The sequence below is a fragment of the Pithys albifrons genome, chromosome 1, assembly GCF_047495875.1.
Source record: "Pithys albifrons albifrons isolate INPA30051 chromosome 1, PitAlb_v1, whole genome shotgun sequence".
Taxonomy (NCBI): domain Eukaryota; kingdom Metazoa; phylum Chordata; class Aves; order Passeriformes; family Thamnophilidae; genus Pithys; species Pithys albifrons.
The window spans coordinates 33,971,048-33,991,891 of NC_092458.1; the positions used below are offsets into that span (position 1 = coordinate 33,971,048).

Below are 20,844 nucleotides of genomic sequence, written 5' to 3' on the forward strand. Positions count from 1 at the left end.
AGCTGCTTGTTAAACAAGAGAGCTCAGTCACTGATGTGCCTTATGTCACTGTATGAAGAGGTCAACTCTTCCTTGAGATATCAGTACTGCTTGTCAGATGGCAGTAAGTCTGTTAGTTCTTATTTTATCATGTTCTTCTACTTTCTTGTCTCCACTCAAGATATTATTCCACAAATTTCAGTACTGGCACCAAGATAACTGATTCAGTGACTCGCCCCTGCTTCTCCACTGTGATTTCAAAACTTGGCACTGAGATAAGTGCCACTTAGCTCATGAAAGTGCAACTCCATCCAGAGCATCAACATCACATAACTGCTTCCCTACCTCTTCTGGTAACCCTGTGTTCCCACAATACTGTGTTCCCACAACACTGCCTTATCTACAGTTTCTACATAACCATAGAACCATTTCGGCCACAGCTCTAGTCTAATTCTTTATACCTCATTTCTCTTTGCATAACTCTGAGCTCCTATCAATTCTGAGACCATTTCTTAAATAAAAGTAATGTTATTCTGCTTTCACATTGAGAAAATGAGGTGCATATCCATGAATGTTTCACTGGTACTACTCTGTAACTCAACAGTGTCAGATGCAGTTCAGAATATATGACTTCAGATCATTTACTAGCAGGTAATTTTTTTTTATTTTGGAGCCATTTTTAGCGGCAGAGGTAGGCCACTAAAATACATGATCTATCCTTTCCTATACACACCCAGAATCGTGTTTGATTCTGTCATGCCACCACCTGGCACTTTTATGGCAACTATAACACTTCAGGAACACCAGACCTCATTACTGTGGTCAGTTGCTTAGTCTGAATAGAAGATATTTGAAAACTATCTTACAACAGGAAGATGTCACCTTTTTCTTCTTAGGCCACTGTTACCTTGTTCATGCTCTTATTCTTTCAGCATTAACCCTTCCCCTTTTGTACAACACACACTAGTCAAAAATCAGCCTTACCAACTTCCTTTGTATTACAAATCCTTCGAAGTTAATGTTACTTTTTCACAACCTGAAATTCCTTTCATGTTTCCAAGTTCAGCAGCGTATAATCCTGATATTTTTCAAAGAAATCTTATGAAGGAATGGAAACAAGTATCAGACAGTATTCAGGTGGCATCCAGGCAAAAACTATAAAGGTCTCAATATGGTAAAGATAAGGCTTGGATGTAACCACAAGGGAAGCAGCTGGGTGAAGTGAGGAGGAGGGCATGAAAACCACTGCAAAGCCCCAACACATCATCAAGAACAATTTTTTTTAGTCTCCAGCTTCACCAAGACCTGAAGGCAAAACAGCCTTGGACTACAAAGAAAAGTGGAGCCTGAGCACTGGGACTGAACTGCTGATCACTCTGAAAAGGAAAGATATAGATAGCCCTTTTTTAAGCATATATGAGAATGTGTGAGTTTTCAGTTTTGCCTTTTTTGAAGAAGTACCTCCAACATTACAGGGTATGCTTTGATCAAATTCAGAAAAAAGTCTTCCTAGCCTCTGCAAAGGAAGACAGAGTTGTGAGGCATAAAGGCATCTACTGTTACTTATGTAAATGACATTTTGCTATAACAGGTTTTTAAATAAACTGTCTGCTCCCTTCCTCAGAAAGCTGAGATTATCACAGCAAGAAGACAAGTAGAAAATAAACATGCCCACAACAGCATACAATTTCCAGGAATTGTGCTTGGGAGGATCTGCTTGCAGGTTATTTCATTCTCCCCCCCAGTATGTGAAATGGCAGGAAATGCAAGCTCACATGTGTAGAGGCCAAATCTCATCTGAATACACAACCAGACATGCACAAAGCAGTCTGAAGAGGAAAATGAGGTAAAAATATCTCAGAGACAAGTATATTGAAAGTATATCTGAGGGTCATACATCTCATTAGATGTTGAATTTTCAGACTAGGACTAGCAGCATTAGCATCATGAGCCTTTCTTGGAAAGAACTGGTTATTTTCCTGCAGTAAATCACAGGCAATAACAAAACAAAACAACAACAAACAAAAAACCTATACAAAAAAATCAAACAAAGGACAAACAAACCCCTTCCAACAAAACCAAACTTTTTATGCATGTGTCCTTCATCAATTAAAAAAGATAACTTTCTACTGTAGTCTGCACCTTGGCAGTGTACCTTTCCACTTCTCAACATGATTTAATACATGCACTACTAGTAATACATGAAACTTGGCCAAGTCAAATGAAAAAAGATAGCATAAGACTATCCTTTTAAACATTTTTACATAAATTTTATGGTTTAAATGAAATAAAGACAGATTTATTTTAGCCATTACTGAAAACTAAACACATTAGGTAAGGACAAAACCCTACACTGAAACTGCTGTTGGCATTTCTCTGTAGAAGTCCATTTCTGTCAGTTGATAAATCTCAAAGATTCATTTGCAATTAAATACAGAGTTGACATTTACTTCAATTTTTTTTTCACATCCAGTAGGTTACACAACATTTAGACACTTTTTTAGTGTTATATAGTCTTGTTTACACTTATTGCTTTTAAACTTTCTGTCTTAGCAATTAGCAGATGATTTGTTTCTTTATACCAAGATGACAATTTTACCATGACTTTCAATACACTCCATTTGGAAGGAACCAAACTTAAATCACTAAGATGCCTTAAAAGTCATCTCTAAAAATACATCAGAGAAAAGAAAACAAACCAAATCCCAAAAGTTTGGCACAAACAAGACTGCTATTTAAAAAAGAGTGACTGATTATACAATAGAGAGATGAAGATTTGGTCCTCGTAATTTATTTTTCAATTCATTAATAGCAAAATTTAATGAAATATCAAGCAATTCCTTCATTATCTACAAACACTAAGTTTGTGAGACACCTAATTTGCATCACCTCTTCAGTTAGATAGCTGAAATTCTTTGTATGCTTCAAGCTTTAATGCACATAGTTCTAATTTTCTCCCAACTCTGCAGAATGCTGGAAGGTGGAGATCATTATCCAGAAATGAAGTGCAGAAGTAGCAGGTGTTGGAAGAGAGCCCATGCACCTAATGAGAGGCATAGAAGCTCTTCCTCACTCTTGCCCGTCCAAGAAATGTCACCTGGAATATTTCTGCCTGAAAAAAGCGAAGTTTCAGCAGAAATCAAGAGAAGACTGCTCAGGGGCAACTTATGCCAACTTTTCAAGAACTTATGGAATGGCAGCAAAGAGGAAATCATGACTATGGTACCAGCTGTAAGTTCGAATTGACCAGTTTGGGTGATTAGCTCAGTTGGTTGAAACTTGGTTGTAATAATGCCAAGGTCATCCCCTGTGTTGGCCATTGACTTAAGAGGTGAACTCGATGATCCTTGTGGGTCCCTTCCAACTCAGAATAGTCTGTGATTCTGTGAAACACTTCAGGGGAAGTATGAGCAAACCCCCGTAGGTGTCTAGCAACTCATATGTAGAATAAATGATTCACAACAGAAAGGACCTGAAGTCTTAACTATGTTAAAATAGACTCTAAATACAAACCAAGCTACTTATCAGCCTTGCAATAATTTTGATAAGCCCTACTTGCTGCTAAGAGATTACAAAAATAGAATTCATTTTGCTCAGTAACTGTACCACTCTCCTGAAAAACTACCAACACACAATCTTTGCAGTAAGGGATGACAGGGGCAAAAAGAGAAATGCAAATCAAAATGCCACATGAACACTGTATGCTGGTGTCTCATAAGCTCTAATTCTCCCCTTCTTCCAGAAAGATTTCCCCCGGTCACCTCCAGCATGCTTAGAAAAACCACACTATTCTCAGCCCATGCAATGTGGCAAGGTCAGCAGGAGAATCCCATGGACAGCAGATAAACTGTTCCTACTCTTTAGTTATCAGTTGTTTTCAAGGCCAAACCCTGCAGTTTCGCCACTCTGATGGTGTTTGGGTTTACTCTCAGGGATCCTGGGTTACATGCCCATCTACTAAGCTCATACAGTTTTTCCTGTTTCATTGCCTCAGAAAGTTCAGCCTCTAAGAGAATTACACCTCTTTTTCACTGAGGCAATTTTCAACCAAGCTGCTACAGAAACCACTGAGGTTGTTACTAAACAAAACATGTGCACTGCCAGGAACCTGACATTTTAACCTTTCCTGCAATAAAGAGTGAGCCTTGCAATTACTAGGACTAGTTAGCAGTCAGTTAGGGAATACTGTGTGTACAATTTAGGAGGCTTATGGCTTGGTTCTCATCTGTCTGAAGTGCTTAAGATGGAGAAATGGATAAACAACAACTACCTATGAAATCATTAGATAGTGTAAGTTAAGAAAAAAATGTTTGTTTTTTTAAATGGAAGACAGTGTAATGAAAATAAAAAGTATGGGTATGATTACTCAATCCTTTTAAAGTTTCCAACCCCCCAATTAGTAAATTGTAAGCAAGAAGAACCAACAAAGCAGTCAAATGCAATATTGCTTCAAAGTGAATAAATAGTATGTTACCACAGTCCTCAACAAGCAAAGTGACCCTGACTTTTTGCATGTTTTGCAAAAAATTAAATGCCCTCTAAGCAGTGGTCTTAATGGATTCATTCAGCAAGGAGCCTTCAAAGTTGCATTCATCTAATAAAAGAATTAGTGGCTTTCTCATTAACTTGGTACCACCAGGAAGCAGAGAACCTCTGCTGGTGACTATAAGGCATAGTGGCACCTTATTGAATTCCTGTAGTAAAGTCAGGCTTGCTTGAAGGGTCTTAGAATGATCTGAAGTTTATAAATGAACTCCTTATTAAAGACAGTGTTAAAAAATAAGGATGGCACTTTAAAGCTTTTATAGTCTAACATGCTTCTAACACCTTACAGAAGAGAACCATGCTCAGCTAACAGTTTTGTTACTTTAGTCCCTTTTTTTGTCTCCAGCATACCCAAGAAATTCCAAGATACACTTCTGCTAACATCCTTCAGCTCAAAAGGTATACACACTAAACAAAATAGGTCATCATGCCTTACTAACACAGATAAAATGACTAAGCATATGGTAACAAAAGGAAACCTTAAGGTCATTAATCACAAACTGCTTTAAAAATGAGTGATTACACTTCAAGAAAACAAATTCATTTAATATTTTAAATACCATGGCAGATAGCAGTAAGAGAAAAAATATTCAAATTGAGAAGAGAGACTGACAGATGTACTGCCAGTGATTCAATAACTAGGTTACACACAAAACAAACCCCTACACAGCGAGTCCTCCTGAAGTGCTCTGTCCCACAGGTAACAACACTACTAGAACTGGGCAGCCCAGAGCAGAACAGAAGTTTCCCAGGGAACTGAGGAGGTCGCAACAATTGAGCAACAAGGGAACAAACTGTCTGCAGAATGATGAAGTGTAGGAACATGTGGTCTGCAAGCTGAGTGGGAAGTTGAAAGATTTAAGAAGAACTAGAACAGTTTTACACAGGCCAGTTTACCAGCAGGAAAAATCCCCAACAGTAAGACCATAAACATAAAGCAGATTTTTGTTTTCCTTTTAATGGAAGTAGTGGTATTTAAGACATCTGAAAGAAGCCTGAACAAGAACTTGAGACCTTTTAGGGAGCACCCTTGAATCAGAATATGAACACAGGAAAGACCATTGCCAAGACTCTTAGTAACACTGGCTCAAGCCTGTAGTTACCTAAAACTTGTCCTTTAGTCAGTCACTGAAAACACAGCTCTGCAGGCAATGAAAAGAAAGGAAGTTCAACCTACAAACAACTGAACAAAATTTAAGTAAGTAATATCAAGGGCAATTATAAGCCAAAATATAAGGGCATGTCCATGACAGAGTAACAGGTAAATGTTTACAAATCAAAATGTCTAATATGTTAAGTGAAAAAAAAGTTATTGACTTTTACATCCATGGAAATAAATGAGATTACTTCTCCTAGTGGAAAAAAATCACTGAATAAAATAAATAACTGAATAAACCATGGTTATTTATAGTCAGATTTCCTTAATAGTTGGTAACTCTTAAAATTAATGTATGTTTCTTTCTTTTTATCATATGTACAGAACAATGTATGTAGAACTTACATGGCAAAGGACAGAATTTTTTAAAATTTTAAATTTGAATATTGTGATGATCACAAAGAAAAACTTTAATTGACTCTATTCAACCACAAGGGGGAAAAAAACCTTTTAAAAAAATCCATTAAGATAACTATCCAAAATTGGGCTTACCATTCTCAATCCAAATCATACCAGTCATATACAAGATCTGTTGCAGCATTTAAAGGCTTCATGCCAAAAATAACGAAGTTTCACTGGGCCATCAAAATGCCAGATGAGCCTCCAAAGATATGCATTCCTTCCTTATGGCTGAGAAAGTAGGACTAATGGAAAAAGAGTATTACTCAAAATTTACATACCTATACATTTGTTGAAGATATAAATGAACAGCTAAAAAGATCCAGGACTCTATGCCAGAAATAGATTTGGCTATAAGCTTACTGAAACTTAAAAACAACAAAACACAGAAACAAAACCAAAAAACACCAATGTGTCCTTCCATCACATTTACCTTATCAATGAAAGAGATGATTATGGATAGATATGAAAGAATCCTGTCACAGATAGTAACTGCATTTAAAAAAAGGGAGTTGGGAAATAAAAAATTAATAGAATTCAAGAAGCAAAAACAAGTATTGCACAAAAAAAAATCAATATGGCCAGTTTTGGAGAACATTAAATAATCCTTACTACCTGAAAACGTGATAAAAGTAGCATCAGTAAAATTCCACCTTTATTAAATGAATGGTTCTGATTGCAGGCTCTTCGCCCTTTATTTCTAGAAGAAAAGCTATAGATTCATTAATTTCTAGTAATCAAATACATTTCCCTAATCAGCCTTGCAACAGTGACAGCATTTTTTGTTTTGATTGGTTTTTTTCATTAAACTGTTGTTAAGACTAAGCCAAGAGGAATGATTCTTCCCAGGACTGCCAACAGCAGCACACATGATGTGTAGAAACAGAATCACAGAGACTCAATTTACATCATGGTTTTCTTTTACCCTAAAAGAAATTCAGCCTTATTAATGAAACAGAAAAAATTACATACTGCTAAACACAAAGTCTATGCATATGGGAATTTTGAGGAGGGAGAAGAAGAAAAAATAAAGAGTGGACAAAAAGAAACTGGCACAAAGAAACGGGTTTCTGTTTTCCCCTCTAACACAAGCTAATTGCATATTAGGTAAGGATAATCCCCCACAACATTCCATGTGTTCAAAGGTCAAGACTTTTGCTTTTCAGCTGTCCCCATCAAATGTTACTCCCTGAAGAAAACAGCCTGAAGCTGTCCCATAGAACACACACTCTCAAACTTGAGGGTTAAGGACAGTGTAATATTTCATGAGGCACCACCACAGTCCTCAAAGAGGGCAGCTGAGCACTGCAACACTGCACACTTAAGCAAGAAGTACAAACAATAAGCACTGAGACAAGACCTTCTAAAGACTATTCTATTCCAAAATAGCAGGGAAACGCCATTCACATGCTTAGTTGCAGTCACTGTAATCAAAATACTCATTTCACTTTTGTTGCTGTGTGATTTTAATTTAAAAGCAGAACTTACCCATCTTGATGCTTTAAGAACATTGATGGAGGGTAAGGGTGGCCCCAATGAAAGCACCCAGCTCAGTGGGATCCCTATGTCCCCATATATATGTGTGTGTGTTTATATATCCATCTATATGTGTGTATATATATATCCATAAGGTGGAGTCCTCAATCAACTACCTGGGCTGTTGCTATTCCTCCCTGTAGTCCTCCACAGCATAAACAATTTGGTTAAAATTCCTTAACAGGAGAGCACTAAATAAACACTGTAAATTAAACAAAACTGTGCTGATGATCTAGTTGCAATTAATTCCAATTGATTTGAGCCTTTATTGTTCCCTCAAGCTTTAAGCTTTGAAGATAAAAAAGGATCAGGCCTTACTGGAGGAATACCAAACAAAGATGTGTGAAACTTTCCTTAAACACATTCAAAAGTAATCCAACTAGTTTGTCCTCATGACAATATTCCACTTAAATTTAACCTGTAAGTCTAATGAAAAAAATAGGCTATTCCAGGATTTGCCATAAACAAGCAAGCTAATGCTTAGAATAAATTCACTCATTGGTTAACATACACACATACAAATGAAAAATTGCTGCAGCATATTTTATTTCACAAAAGTCAGGCATTGCCAATAGACTTTAGGAAACTTTTACCCAGCTGATACAGTACAACCCAGCTCTCGGGCATGTCAGCCTTTTCCAAGTTGAGGCAAATTGCCACTTCATTTCAACAGCAAATGCACACAAATGAAATGGGTTTGCTTACCGCAATTCAAATATTCTATGAGAAAATAAAAGCAGATATTCTTATTCCACTCCTTGGAACTCCTCTGCAGAAAAATCCTGGAGATCTACATTTTAAAACATCCTCTTAGGTACTGATATATATCATCAGGTTGGTTTTATAATTTATTTTCAGATATTAATTTCATTAGACTCAATCTCCTTGTAAGAGTCAGACCTATTATTCTGATTAATTTTCTCTTACATATCTCCAAATTACATTTTCCTTGCCAAGCTGGAGCAGCTCTCAGATCACCTTTGTCTGAAATTCTTTCTTCTCTGAGGTTAGCCCAAAACTGCCAGAGATAGGAGGCTTTAAAACTTCCCTATACATTTTACACTTCTGCAGAGTTTTTAGATGTATAGCTACCATTTTGCTTTCATGGCATATATTCTGGCCTCAGTTCCAGTCCTGGGGTGCTCTCACATACATGTCTGAATTTTCTTGAACATACAGACTGTTGGGTCTGCTAGGTTCTTTTGAGAGAGAATCAAAAGTCTACATCTTGGTTCCAGAAAAAGAAAGTGCTTCTGAACTCCCTCTTCTCATCATATGTAGAAAAATATACATACACTCTAATCACAACAGTGATCCAATTTTTCAGTCATATACTTGCAGTGTGCTGCTATTAGTCCCTAGCTCACCTCCATCATGTACTTTCTTTTCATTCAGGAAGACAGGAATGGCTTCACTCTTTTGGGTTTGCTCAAGCAGAGAGCAGCCATCAAGTGTCATTTGCTTGTCCATTGCTTTCAATGATCCTTGAAGCGTTACTACAACACGAAACTGCTCCCACGAATTCTCTGGCACCTCGGTGTGCAGCCACTGCACACAAAATTAAGGAAGAAATGTTCATGTTCAAGGTATTGCCTAGTGGATAATTTCTAGGTACAGAATTTGAAGTAGTCCTTGATTTTCATTAAAAAAGCTGGACAACTGGAGTTAAAAATCATGCAGATATTCTGCTCTTGCATCATCACTTTGGTATGTCATGGATAAAGGCAGATTATTTCATGGCTATAGGAAGCATTTTCCAGATAACTTTGGGAAATTGTGCTTGGTGTCCATATAGGCAAGGTTTTTGATAAATATTCCACCTTCTGGACATGTTTCACTAGTACTGCATTTATTTCCTCCCTGCTAAGAGTAACTCTGTAAAAGTAAGTCTGTTGACCAACAGAGCTAATAAAAGTTGTTTTCCACTCAACTCTTTTCTCAACCCCTGCACAACAAAAAGCCACCTGCTGCACAGCTCTCTCCATCACACACCTCCTGTCCTGACAGCCTTCCCCACACCTCTCCTGACACTCTCCTATTTATTCACTGCCAATTAGATGGCATGATGTTGCATTTGCCTTGAGCAGTACCTCTGTGGCTATCCAGCCAGCACACTACACACATGTCGATGGGGCAGCTGGGAGGCAACAGAGATGACCTCCAGCAACAGCTGCAGTGATTTGAGTCTCTCCTCTATCTATCATTTATTTTTTAATTAAGGTTCCTTGTTTGTCTAGCATGGCTGAAGTTGCTGAACAGTTTACAGAGGTAAAGACAGACCATAGTCAGAAACAAAGATGCAGCACTATCATTCAAGCCTTACTTGCAAATAATACGAAAAAAATATTGATAGATAAACCTGCCCCATAAAGTTATCATCAACAGCTACTCCTCTCCCACAGGTTTATTTAGAAATTCTTCCCTTAAAGGCTCACTTCCAACTCACATGTTTTAGGCAAACTGTGGGAACTGTGTCATTTGTGACTTATCTCAAAATTCAAATATTACTAGTAAAAGCAGAGCTGTGAGCAGCAATTAATTAGAATGCCTTTTAAAAACCTTTTTACATTCAAATGGTAGAGTCACTTGCCCTTTTCTCCACTGAAATAGTCACACCATCTGCTTCGTCTTTGTTTTATTTATTTATTTATTTGCTGTTGAGACACTTGGAGGTTATTTTCTGCTAGCTTCAGTTTCAATATTTATTGACCACACATTCTAGGTATCCTTTCCTTTTTTTCTTATTTTATGCTTCTTTACATGGTTGCTAGTATTTTATCTTTCATCATAGTACTGAAACTTATGCTCAACATTTCAAGGGACACAGAAGCGAAAAAATGGCACTCTGTACCAAAACATTACACAATTTTACTTTCCACAGTACAACAATTAATTCAGCTAAGCTGTAAAAATTGGCTGATGAACAGCACAGGTTACAATGGCATAACCATACAGCTGATCTTCCCACATTCACGTACTGATGCCTCTGTTTAAAAAGCACTAATGAATGTTTAATGTGTTAAAGGCAAACGTAGTAGTTTCAGGTCTTACAAATACAATGCAAACAAGACATTTTTGTCAGTAGGAATTTCCACAAGGATAAGGCAGGAGCTGAGGTTTTCAAATAAAATAATGAAAATTACCCAAGGAGGTTCACCTTACAGTTTCACACAAATTAACTTCTATAATGCAGAGATTATTTGGTACATAAAATTATATACACTCTCAATTTTCTAAAAGGTACTGCAACTAAATCCCTCCCATCCATTCTCCCTTTATTATTTTTCATATTGTTAAGAACCAGAATATGAAGCACTTCCTGGAAAATAGGAAATTCTTGAAGAAAAAGAAAACACAGAACTTCTGCAATTCTTACTTTCACAGGAGCTTTACCTTCCTTTTTAGCCTGGTTGTTTCAGAAAATAACCTCAGGCGGGACAAACTAAACAAATCATACTTCTTCTTACTCTGTAAAAGCCACTGCTATTATACACCACAGCGAGAGTTGGCCAGGGACTTCTCAGTTGTAATCACTGTTATTGCAATCGTAAGACTGTAGAGAATTAACAAAATAAAACTAAATCAAGTTATGTTCACTTTGATGGCAAGCCACAAGCAGCAGCAAACTCCAGAATAACAGGAGCAATGAAAGAGATGGACAGAAACAAATCCTTAACCCCTAAATGGCATCCCATTCTCCCTTCACATAATCCTAGGAAGACCAGAGTGGCCTGGGAAATGCTCCAAGTCTGTCTAATACCTGCTGTGTTCCCAGAGCCTCTGAATGATGTGAAGCCCTGTTTCAACTGAATAGTGATATCACCATATCCTCTATTCATTTTAGAAATTTATTTCCATTTATTTATTAATGCAAGGGAAAATACCTCCTTTATAAGTAGCATGAAAGTCTGCTCAGCATTCCTGCCTCTCTTTGTGCAAGACTGTTTTAAACTCACTTCTAATGGAAAAAGGAAACTATGGAAGACATACTTTTCTTTTCGTATAATTTAATAGTATCCTTCCCCTTCCCTGAACTTTCAGGCCAAAATCAATGTCACACAAACCTGCTGAACAGGAAGCCTAATTATTCTAACGTGCCACCAAAGTGATAGGGAGTTTCACAGTTAAACTGATAAGGAGAGCCATAAAAGACTAATGAGCAGCCTGTCAGTGCTCCAATGCTGGGCTAGCAAAGGTCTCCATGAAGCACCTTTGGTGTTGTTCAGTGGGGAGATGGAGACTGGGACATGTCCAAAAACAACACTTAGAGCTTGAAAGAGCACATAACTGCAGCTCAAGTTCTTAATCCAGGCACAAAAATTAAATTATTTTAAAAAGTATAAAGAGCAGAAAAATGCCTAATGCACAGCAGAAAGAGTCAATTAAATCCACACAGGTTACTGAGCAGCTAGACCCTTTGTGCCACACTTGCTATTTGAATACACTGACAAATGTCTTCTTGACCAGTGCCTGTGGTCAGGTGACTGAAAATAAGGGTCTTTGATTAAGGAGACACAGTTGTCAGTATTATTAGTGACCATTGATGAAAATACTGGTCCTGCGAATAATCAGGTGTGAAAGATGCACAAAGGCAAATAGTGGCCAGCAAAACCAGCAGCCCTAGATCAGAAAAGGAAGTGTCCAACGATACCAGCTCTCTCCTTTACTGCCAAGGTTTCCAGTTTTCATCTTTTGACCTATAAAAATGAATGCTCTTCCTTAGCAGTATTTTGTGCAAGACAATCCAGGTATCCCAGCAGCTTGTCCCTGAGGCACCAATCCCATATTCCCCATGTATACAGAGGACAGTCCTGGCACTCAAATACAATTGTTTCAAGCACTGATGGTTTCATACTAGCATCTCTGCTCAGAAAGTCACAGCTTTTCCTCAGACAAAATAGCCCCTGTGACATCTCCTGCTGCATAGTTTCTGTAATATTTTGTGTATTATACACCTAAATACCTTGTGTGTTATAGAAATAGATACTTTAGGGAGACCTATACAAAGAGGAGGAGGGGAAGGTTCCTTTGTTTGCCCAACTTAGGCTTTTCACTTCTGTGTTAACATACCCAACGAGGGAGAGAGCTGGAAACAGCAATTCAGATAGCCTTACAATCAGAATCACATGTCAAATAGGAGCGTAATAGTTTCTTAACATACTTCCATTATGGCAAATTCAGTCACCCCACAAGGTCCAAACCACTACTTTGCCCCCCTCAAGTCAGCATATTTGGAAGGAAATGTGGATTGAAATCATGGTTAACATTGCTATTCACCTAATAAATCTTTGTACCACAGGTGTCAGCCATCTCCAACACTGGTGCCAAGGTAGCCAAAAAATTGATTCTAATGATGAGAAGCAGAGTGGTGCATAAGGAAGGCATCCCCAGTAAGGAAAGCAGCAACAATGTCTCAAGAGACAGTCTCCCACCTTTCAGTGAGCTTTCAACACCACACCCAATTTAGAACCTGGGAAAGAATACATTGACTGGAAACACTGTCCCTACCTTATACTAAAATACCACCCAATCCCCCCAGTATGCCTCATGCCTAGTAACAAACATGTATTGCACAGAAATCTTCTCCTGTAAACCTCAGTATCCACATTTCATGTCTTGAGAAAGTTCTTTCCTCCATTTTACACAGTGACACAACAACAGATTTTACTGTACAGACTTCACTGTGTAACACTGAAGGGCACATTAGAAAAATCAGTTCCCTTCCGAGATCAATAGAAAACAGAACTTTAACACCTTCCTGAACTTCAGCAACAAAGCTTCATTTTATTTGAGTACCGCCTAACAGAGCCACCATTCTTTTTTCCTTCAAGTCTCTTTTGACAACCAACATTAGAAACAATTTTCCTCATCTGTATTGCCAGAAAAGAAAAAACAGAAATGTAGTTGCATACTCTGCTCCCCAAATCCCCCAAAAGGCATATCATATTTTCATTTCTCATAACATTTAATCAAGTCTACTTTATTACAATCAAGGCAAGAAAGCTCATCGTGCTGCAATTGATGGCAAACAAGATAGTGCCCACAACTGATAAAGACTGACCTAATTGTCTGATTTGCCTACATTTCTGCAGGCCAAATTTACTGACCTTTTGCACAAATTCAAAGCTGACTTGAGCCTGATGACCTTTTATACCTCTGTAATTAGTCTTCTGTGCCTTTACAACCAGAAAAACAGTCTGCCCCTTCACTCTCCCTATTCAGCAATCCATTCATAAACTAGAAACTTCACCATCTATGTAGACATTCAGAAAAGTACACAAAAAATACACAAACTGCAACCCTTGAATGTCATGAAATTGAGCCTGGAAAGGGTTTTTTAAGATAAACATGCCAATTTCTAAAAGAAGAAACAGAAAAAGCAAAACAAGTTGGTGGACCCAAATTCAATAAACAGCATTTTTATCATGATTTTCTAAATTAGGGTACTAACACAGACAAGCACCATGAAAAAACAGTGGGGCTGGGGAGGGGGGGAGACAAACCAGAAACCAAATCCAGTAAATTTAGTCCCTGTAGTTAGCAGCACAGCATGCAAAGTACAATGTTAATACGTTGATTCAGCCCTAGAATTTAACAAAGATTAGTAATACAGAAGTTTAACTGCTGAAAACATCCACTAGAGCTTAATTTATGTATATAATCAGGTTTTGCAACCCAATCCTACAGCTGCAAAATATACTTCCCCAGTATGACTCTAAGCTTAAAAATATGAGTTGAGTCAATTCCATTGAAGTTTTGGATCCTGATCCCCACTTCAGTCAGCAAGATGAACATCTGCATTTCCCCAAATGAAGCAGAGGGGAGGACAAGGTCAAACACTGACCTGCACTTCAAATTCCAGTCTCAGAAAAAAGGGACGAACAACCATTAACAATGAGAGAACAGGCAACATTGTTCTCTGCATAGTTTTCCACCTCACAAAAGCTGAGGGGATGAACTCAGTTGGCAATGCACCTATGATTCTCTAGCCTACTGTCAGCCCTGAAGGGTCTCTGCCCAACAACCAACTTGTCCCTGCAAACACTGTGAAAACAATATGGCCCCGTGGACCACCTTCATGCCCTAACAGATCCCAGTTTGGGAGTCACCATACCAGTTCAGTCCATTTAAAACACATGTGCTCAAGAGCAAATCAAAGACTTAATGCAATGATATTTCAAACCAGAGAAGCATTTCTTTTGCATAGCTCCAGCATGAAGCACACACAATCTAAAAAAGCTGCCAGAACTGGCAGCCTCATATTCATCAGTGTCAAAATTTTTTATCTTTTTTTTTTTAAAGAGCTGCTAGTTATCATCATATATGAATTTTTTAAGAGAAAGTTTGGATTTTTTTCCTAAGTCAAATTAATCTAAAAATCAGCAGGGAAAATTTACTGAATAGCTCTATAAATTTAGAATTCTCTATCTGAATTTTAATGAAGAAATACACTTCCTACAGCAAGTCTTTTCTTTTTCAAGCCATCCCATTTAATTGGTGTTTCCCCTTAGGTCATTTATCTTCCACAGTTTTCTTTCAAAAAGTTTGCTTACAAGTAGCATGCTCTAAGATATTGATTACAAAATGACTAATGAACTGTGTCGGACTGCAGGGGGGAGGGGGAGAGGGGAAGGAAAAAATCTGATTTGAAGTCCAGCTATTAAATAAAAGTCAGGCTTCAATATTACACATTCAATCTCACAACAACTTTTGACATTTTGAAGTTCCATGTTACTGTTTGCTAAATATTCCACCCACTTCCCTAGTTTGCTTTGTTGTTCAAAGAGTGTAGAAGAAAAAAACAGTAATCCATTGTACACACGATTGTGCAAAAAACAAGCTGAGAAATACAGCTTTCTAACCTCTTCCCGTGATGATGACAAGTTGGCCCTACAATCAACTACCCTTTCCACCGGGATCCACAGTTCTAGATTCGAGCTTAATTCTGTAAGGATAAAAGAATTTACACTGTGTTTGGACTGATATAGCAAGGTCTAAGATTTCAAAAATAGTCATTGTAATGCACAGTTTTACATATAACCTCTCATCTTTGCTATTTGTAAATGAAACAAAAGAGATTCTACCGAATCCTTGTGCAAAGCCATACCTGTGAGAACAAAGTTCTAAATCACAAAGAAAAAACATTAGGTGGGATCCCTGAGCCACAGAGTTGCTACGCTTTGCTGAGCATCGGGCACTTTTGATACTAGGGAAGGCCAGGGCAAAGGAGGAAGACCAGTTCTCACCTGGCTTCACTAACAGCCCAGTCCTCACTTCATGCGCACGTCAGAGTGGAACGCAGCGGGCACAGCACACACAGCTCCTATCCTGCCCTGCCCTGTCAGCCAGCCCCGAGTTTCGAGACCCCAGCAGGTCAGACACGTGAGGCATAGCTAAGAGGATTTCATACCTTCTTGGTGCGCAGCACCATTTCTAAAAGGCTCAGATCCACTAATTAGCTAGATACCACAATTCTTGCATAAACATCCATACGCAGGGGAAGGGTATCTTGATTCAAAAGGGCTTTGGGGGCTTTTCTTAACTGGCCTCCTTCTGAATTTTATTTTTGTTGGCTCAATTCCAACATCAGCTGCTTGCTGTGAATTGGAAGCAATACATGGAGCAGGAGCCAAAGTATCTGAGGGATACGAATAATAGAACAAATGAGCGAAACTGTTTCCTTTAGAGCAATCACCACTCCGCTCTCCGAGGACAAATCTCTATGAAAGTAACACAGGTAAGAAGGCTGTGACAGAAAAAGATGCACTACGCAGCAATTTCATGCCCAGCAATCAAGCAAATCTCGCAATTTTAAATAAACTTCTGAGAACTTACGCCTGCTTTAAAAAGAGGGAAAGCAGCCGTGTCACAAAAGCTAAGGCCTACTGCACATGAGCTCCCGCTCTGAAAATAAACTGCAGTTTACTCTAAACTTTCTCCAGCGGTTGTCCGCTGGCAAAGGCTGATCATAAGGAGAGCAGGCAACACTCGGTTAGAAAGCAGAGAATTCTCCAGCTTAGGCACGGGCGAGTTGACGACAGAGGCATCGAGGGAACCAGGCTGGAGCCACCTTTACGCACCCCTGTGTGTGAAGGCGGAGGGAGGGAGCATCGGCCGGCCGCAGCCGCTGCAGCCGGCTACTCAGGGAACCCGGGGTGGTGGCACTGGCCGGGGATGAGTGGGAGCCCGTCCCGTCCCCGCCGGGCCTCCCCGGAGAGGGGCGGGATGGAGGCGCGCTGCCCTCCCCCCGGAGCGGCACCTCCCCGCTACCAGCCGGCCTGGGCTAAACCCTTCCCCGGGCCGTCCCTCCAACTCCGCCCGGCACCGCACGTCCCTGCAGGGCTCCCGCCCCGCGCCGTGGTCGGGGGCCGGGTCCCAGCTTAGGGAGAAACAAAAGGCAGGGAGCCGCGCGTCCGCCCTCGCCGCCGCCCGGACTGCGCCCAGCCGCGGCAGCTGGGGACGCGGGGAAGGGCGGGCGGTCCGGGAGGCGCTCAGCGCGGAGCCTGCCCGCGGATTACCCGCGCTAATGGGATTACGCGGGGCCGACCGGGGTGTCCGCCGGGCTGTCACCGCCCGGGCAGGGGGCGGCGGTGCCGGGGGCGGCGCTCCGGGCCACCGGCTGCCTCCTTGCCCGGCCGCCCCGCCGCCCCGCGGGCGGGTCCCGCCACCCGCCCCGCAGCCCCGGCCGCGCTGCCCGGCGGGGCGGGAGCCTCTCGCCGCCACTGCCGCCCGGCCCATTGTTTGCCGTGCCGTCCTTACCGTGCGCGGGGCTAGAGCTGCAAGGGCTCCCGTCGGCTCTCCTCGCTGCGGCTGCTGCAGGGACAGTCGCGCTTGGCCGCCGGAGGTCCGAGCCATTAAAAGCTCCGCGGGGAGGAGGAGGAGAAGGCGGTGGCAGGAGCGGCAGCAGCGGGGGAAGGAGGACAGCGAGGGGCTCGCAGGAGCAGGGTCGCCATGTCCGGCTTGGCAGCGCGGGGAGCCCACCGGGCCGGCGCGGAGGAGAAGGGAGGCAGGAGGCGACGGAGGGGCTGGTCCTGCTGCCGCCCGCGGACCGGGGGAGCGGGAACTGGACGCCGCTCGCCGCCGCTCTGCCGCGGGTGCACCTCCCTCCCTTAACCCTGCCCCCTCCCGGAGGGGGAGCCGCCGGCGGGAGGAGGCGGCCGAGAGCCCCCTCCAGCGTTCACGGCCGGCGCCAGCCGCTCGGATCGGCGCTGCCAGCGATGGGGTGAGCGGGACGTCCGCCCCGGCCGTGGTACCCGGGCAGCCCGAGTGGGAGAGGGGCCGGAGGCGCAGCGACCACCGCCCTGAGCCCCTGCGGTGCCGGGGGGTCTCCAGATACTTTCCCCCGCCTCCTCCTCCTCCCGGGCACCAGGAGGGTGGAGCAGCGCATAGGTAGCCGCGGTGTAAGCGAAGGGTTAAACCCTGCTGCAGCCCCGGGGCAAGGGGAGTGAGAGGCTCTGCGGGGTCTCTGCGCCTGCCGGTGGATTTTGGGGACCATCCGGCATAGACGCCCACCGGGGCACCGTGCAGAAACGGGCACCATGCTGCCCGCCCTTAGAGGGGAAATAGGTTTGCTCATCAGCAGCTGCGGCGATGTTAAACTGGGTGGGTCCTTCAGGAGGAACCAGGACACTGCTTCAGGGGGTGAACGTATCAATGGATACTCCGGCTCTTCTGCTTTAGGAGCGAGGCTTCAGGAGCCAGCAGAGAAACTGAAGGACTAGGTGTGTGCACGTACTGTGTCCACATTTATGGTTACTAGTTCGTCCTAAACTCTGTTTTCTTTCTCTTTAGGCAACCACAGATGACAGCACGGTAAAGTTTGACTAGTACTAGCAATCTGGAGTTCAGGATCTTGTCTGTCACAACGATCTCCACTCCAACATGTGAGCATAAAGATGCCCACCAGGCAGAGGCCAGAGTTGGGTGTGAGCCTTTTCTAGAGATCCCGTACATTCTCTCAGAAAAGATTTGAAGCTGTAACAAAAAGGTTGTCACACCTAGGGCCAGAGGAGATATCTGCATACAGCAGCTTTCACATCATCGCTATATATCTGCATAACTGAAGTGTTAGGACGTGTATCTCTCTGAGCCTTCTCCGGTCTTTCACCCAATGTTTCTTCAGGAAGACTGGGTGGTGCACACAAATGAGTGATGCAGGGGAGACCCTTCATGTCTTTGAAGTTCTCTCAGTGACCCAAGAGGGAGCAGTAAATTAGGTGTGTAAAAAAGGTGACCCTTCTGAGTATTTAGCATTTAAAGATTATTTGAGGAGCCCGATCACTATATCCAGATTTTAATCACTGGAAGAAATAGAACTCTATATTTTTTGTGTGTGTGTGTAAGCCCTGACCTTGCTTAATACCCAAAAGACAAATTCTTCTGCCGTCAACAGTAGAGCCTCTCTATGTACAAGCACTTCACTACAAATACTTCTATGCGTATGTCATCCAGCCTCGTGAGATCAAGAGAACTTAATCCCTGTAGTTAACCCTGAAACCTTAACCAAAATACATATAATACTGACTGAAAATATGGCAACTGCCTTTAGCAGTCAATTCTTGATAGATAGTAATTATTGTTATTTCCCCTAGATTTCTTCTGCAAAATGCACAGTCTCTAGAAGATCCAGAAGAAAGATTACATTCTCATTCTGACAGTGTAGGATGGAAATAGAATAAAAACAGAGCAAGAGAAGAGAATATTTCACTTGGAAGGGACCTACAACGACCACCTAGTCTAACTGATTAGCCATATGAACTGTGTTAAAAACACTGACATAATAAAAATATTTCCTTTTTCCAAATACTTGTTTTGTCAGCAGCTTTAACTCTTACTAAACAGTGCAGTTACGGTAAGTATAGCACTTAACATTTAGAATTTCCTGGTGCTTTTTATCTGCACTCCAGATCATTAATGCCTCATTCACACCTAACAAAAGAGTTGTTGTAATCTACACCAAGTGAGTGAGGTCATCTTCAATGCCTTCCAAGTTTGTGCGACCTTGAAACATTCTCAGTACTGAAGTAACAGGTTGCCCTACAGCTACTGAGCATTTATTACCGAGCTCGAAAAAGCAACAGTTAAATGGCAGTGAAGCCTCTAAGACAGAAACATGGACAAGTTTGCATGCGTTTACTTAGTTAACCCATCGATTCTTGGATCTTCTGAAGGTGTCAATGGCAACTAGGGACTGACATCTAAAAAGACGGCAGTTTTTCCTCTAAAACGGATTTCTGTCTTGTGATTTGCAATGGCAGCAACTTGCACTCCTCTGATGCGATAGCTGAGAAAAGCACTCAGAGCTCCTACTAGTTTCCTGTGGTATGCAGGGTTACATTTCTTCCCTGTTGATTGAGATATGGAATTTGTTGGTACATCAAACAGGAGAACTTGAGAGAAACAGCATTTGTTTTTGAAAAGTGACTGAAATTAGAAAAATGGTTCTAGTTAGTTCATGTTTCTGAAAAAAAAAACAACAAAACCCAAACCCAACAGGTAAGCTTTGCATCCACCGACAAAGACGAGAAGAGCTGGAACTGAATTTCAGATTAAGCAAGGCTAAGCTATCATGATCATTCATTTCTGCTTTACCTGATAAGAGAGAACCTAAAGAAAAGAAAGGGAAGGAGAGAAATATGCTAAAAGGTTTCTGTTGTCTTGAGAGGTTTCCTCTCTGTGTCTTCTGCCTTTTCGCATTAGGAAAGAAATAGCAACGGGTCCAGTGGAATGTAAATACAGATCTCTGGAAAGCCTTCACTTTTCCACAACTCTCACATGCTGGAATGATTTGCAGCTATTTTTTCGTTGACATTTTCTTCTATTTGTTATGATGCTCTAGAAAGAATGCAGGTATATAGGCAGTTTGGGCACAGTACCTGTAAATTCACATTTTCTCCTGCCATATGGCTACTTATTTGCATATCTGTGTGCTCTGTTAGACTAAATTATTGGACTTAAACCCCAAGTATGTGGATTAAGTTCTTTGATCCGGTTTGCACTAAAGTCAGAATGGATCCTTCAGTGGTCCTCTGGGCCTTACAATCTCTGCCTTGTTGGTAAATTACTTCAAAATATGTGTTGAGTTCAAATGTTTTGCTGTGTTTCGTTAAGGCAATAAGCTAAGATGCTGCCCCAAAAAAATCTATGTATATCAGAAGTCTAGTAATTCTTTTTCATAAAACATTCCACAGATAGCAGAAGTCTAGTAATTCTTTTTCATAAAACATTCC

At 41.3% G+C, this 20,844-nt stretch overlaps 1 protein-coding gene across 4 annotated transcripts in view; it reads right to left on the reverse strand.

The window, feature by feature from the left end:
• Positions 1-17,713, reverse strand: part of FARP1 (FERM, ARH/RhoGEF and pleckstrin domain protein 1) — a 209,997-nt gene extending 192,284 nt beyond the window's left edge. For all 4 annotated transcript variants that reach the window (XM_071549227.1, XM_071549219.1, XM_071549210.1 and 1 more), the window contains exon 1: positions 17,375-17,713. The gene's annotated coding sequence lies outside the window, so the exon portion shown is untranslated. The remainder of the gene's footprint in view (positions 1-17,374) is intronic.
• Positions 17,714-20,844: the final 3,131 nt, after the last annotated feature.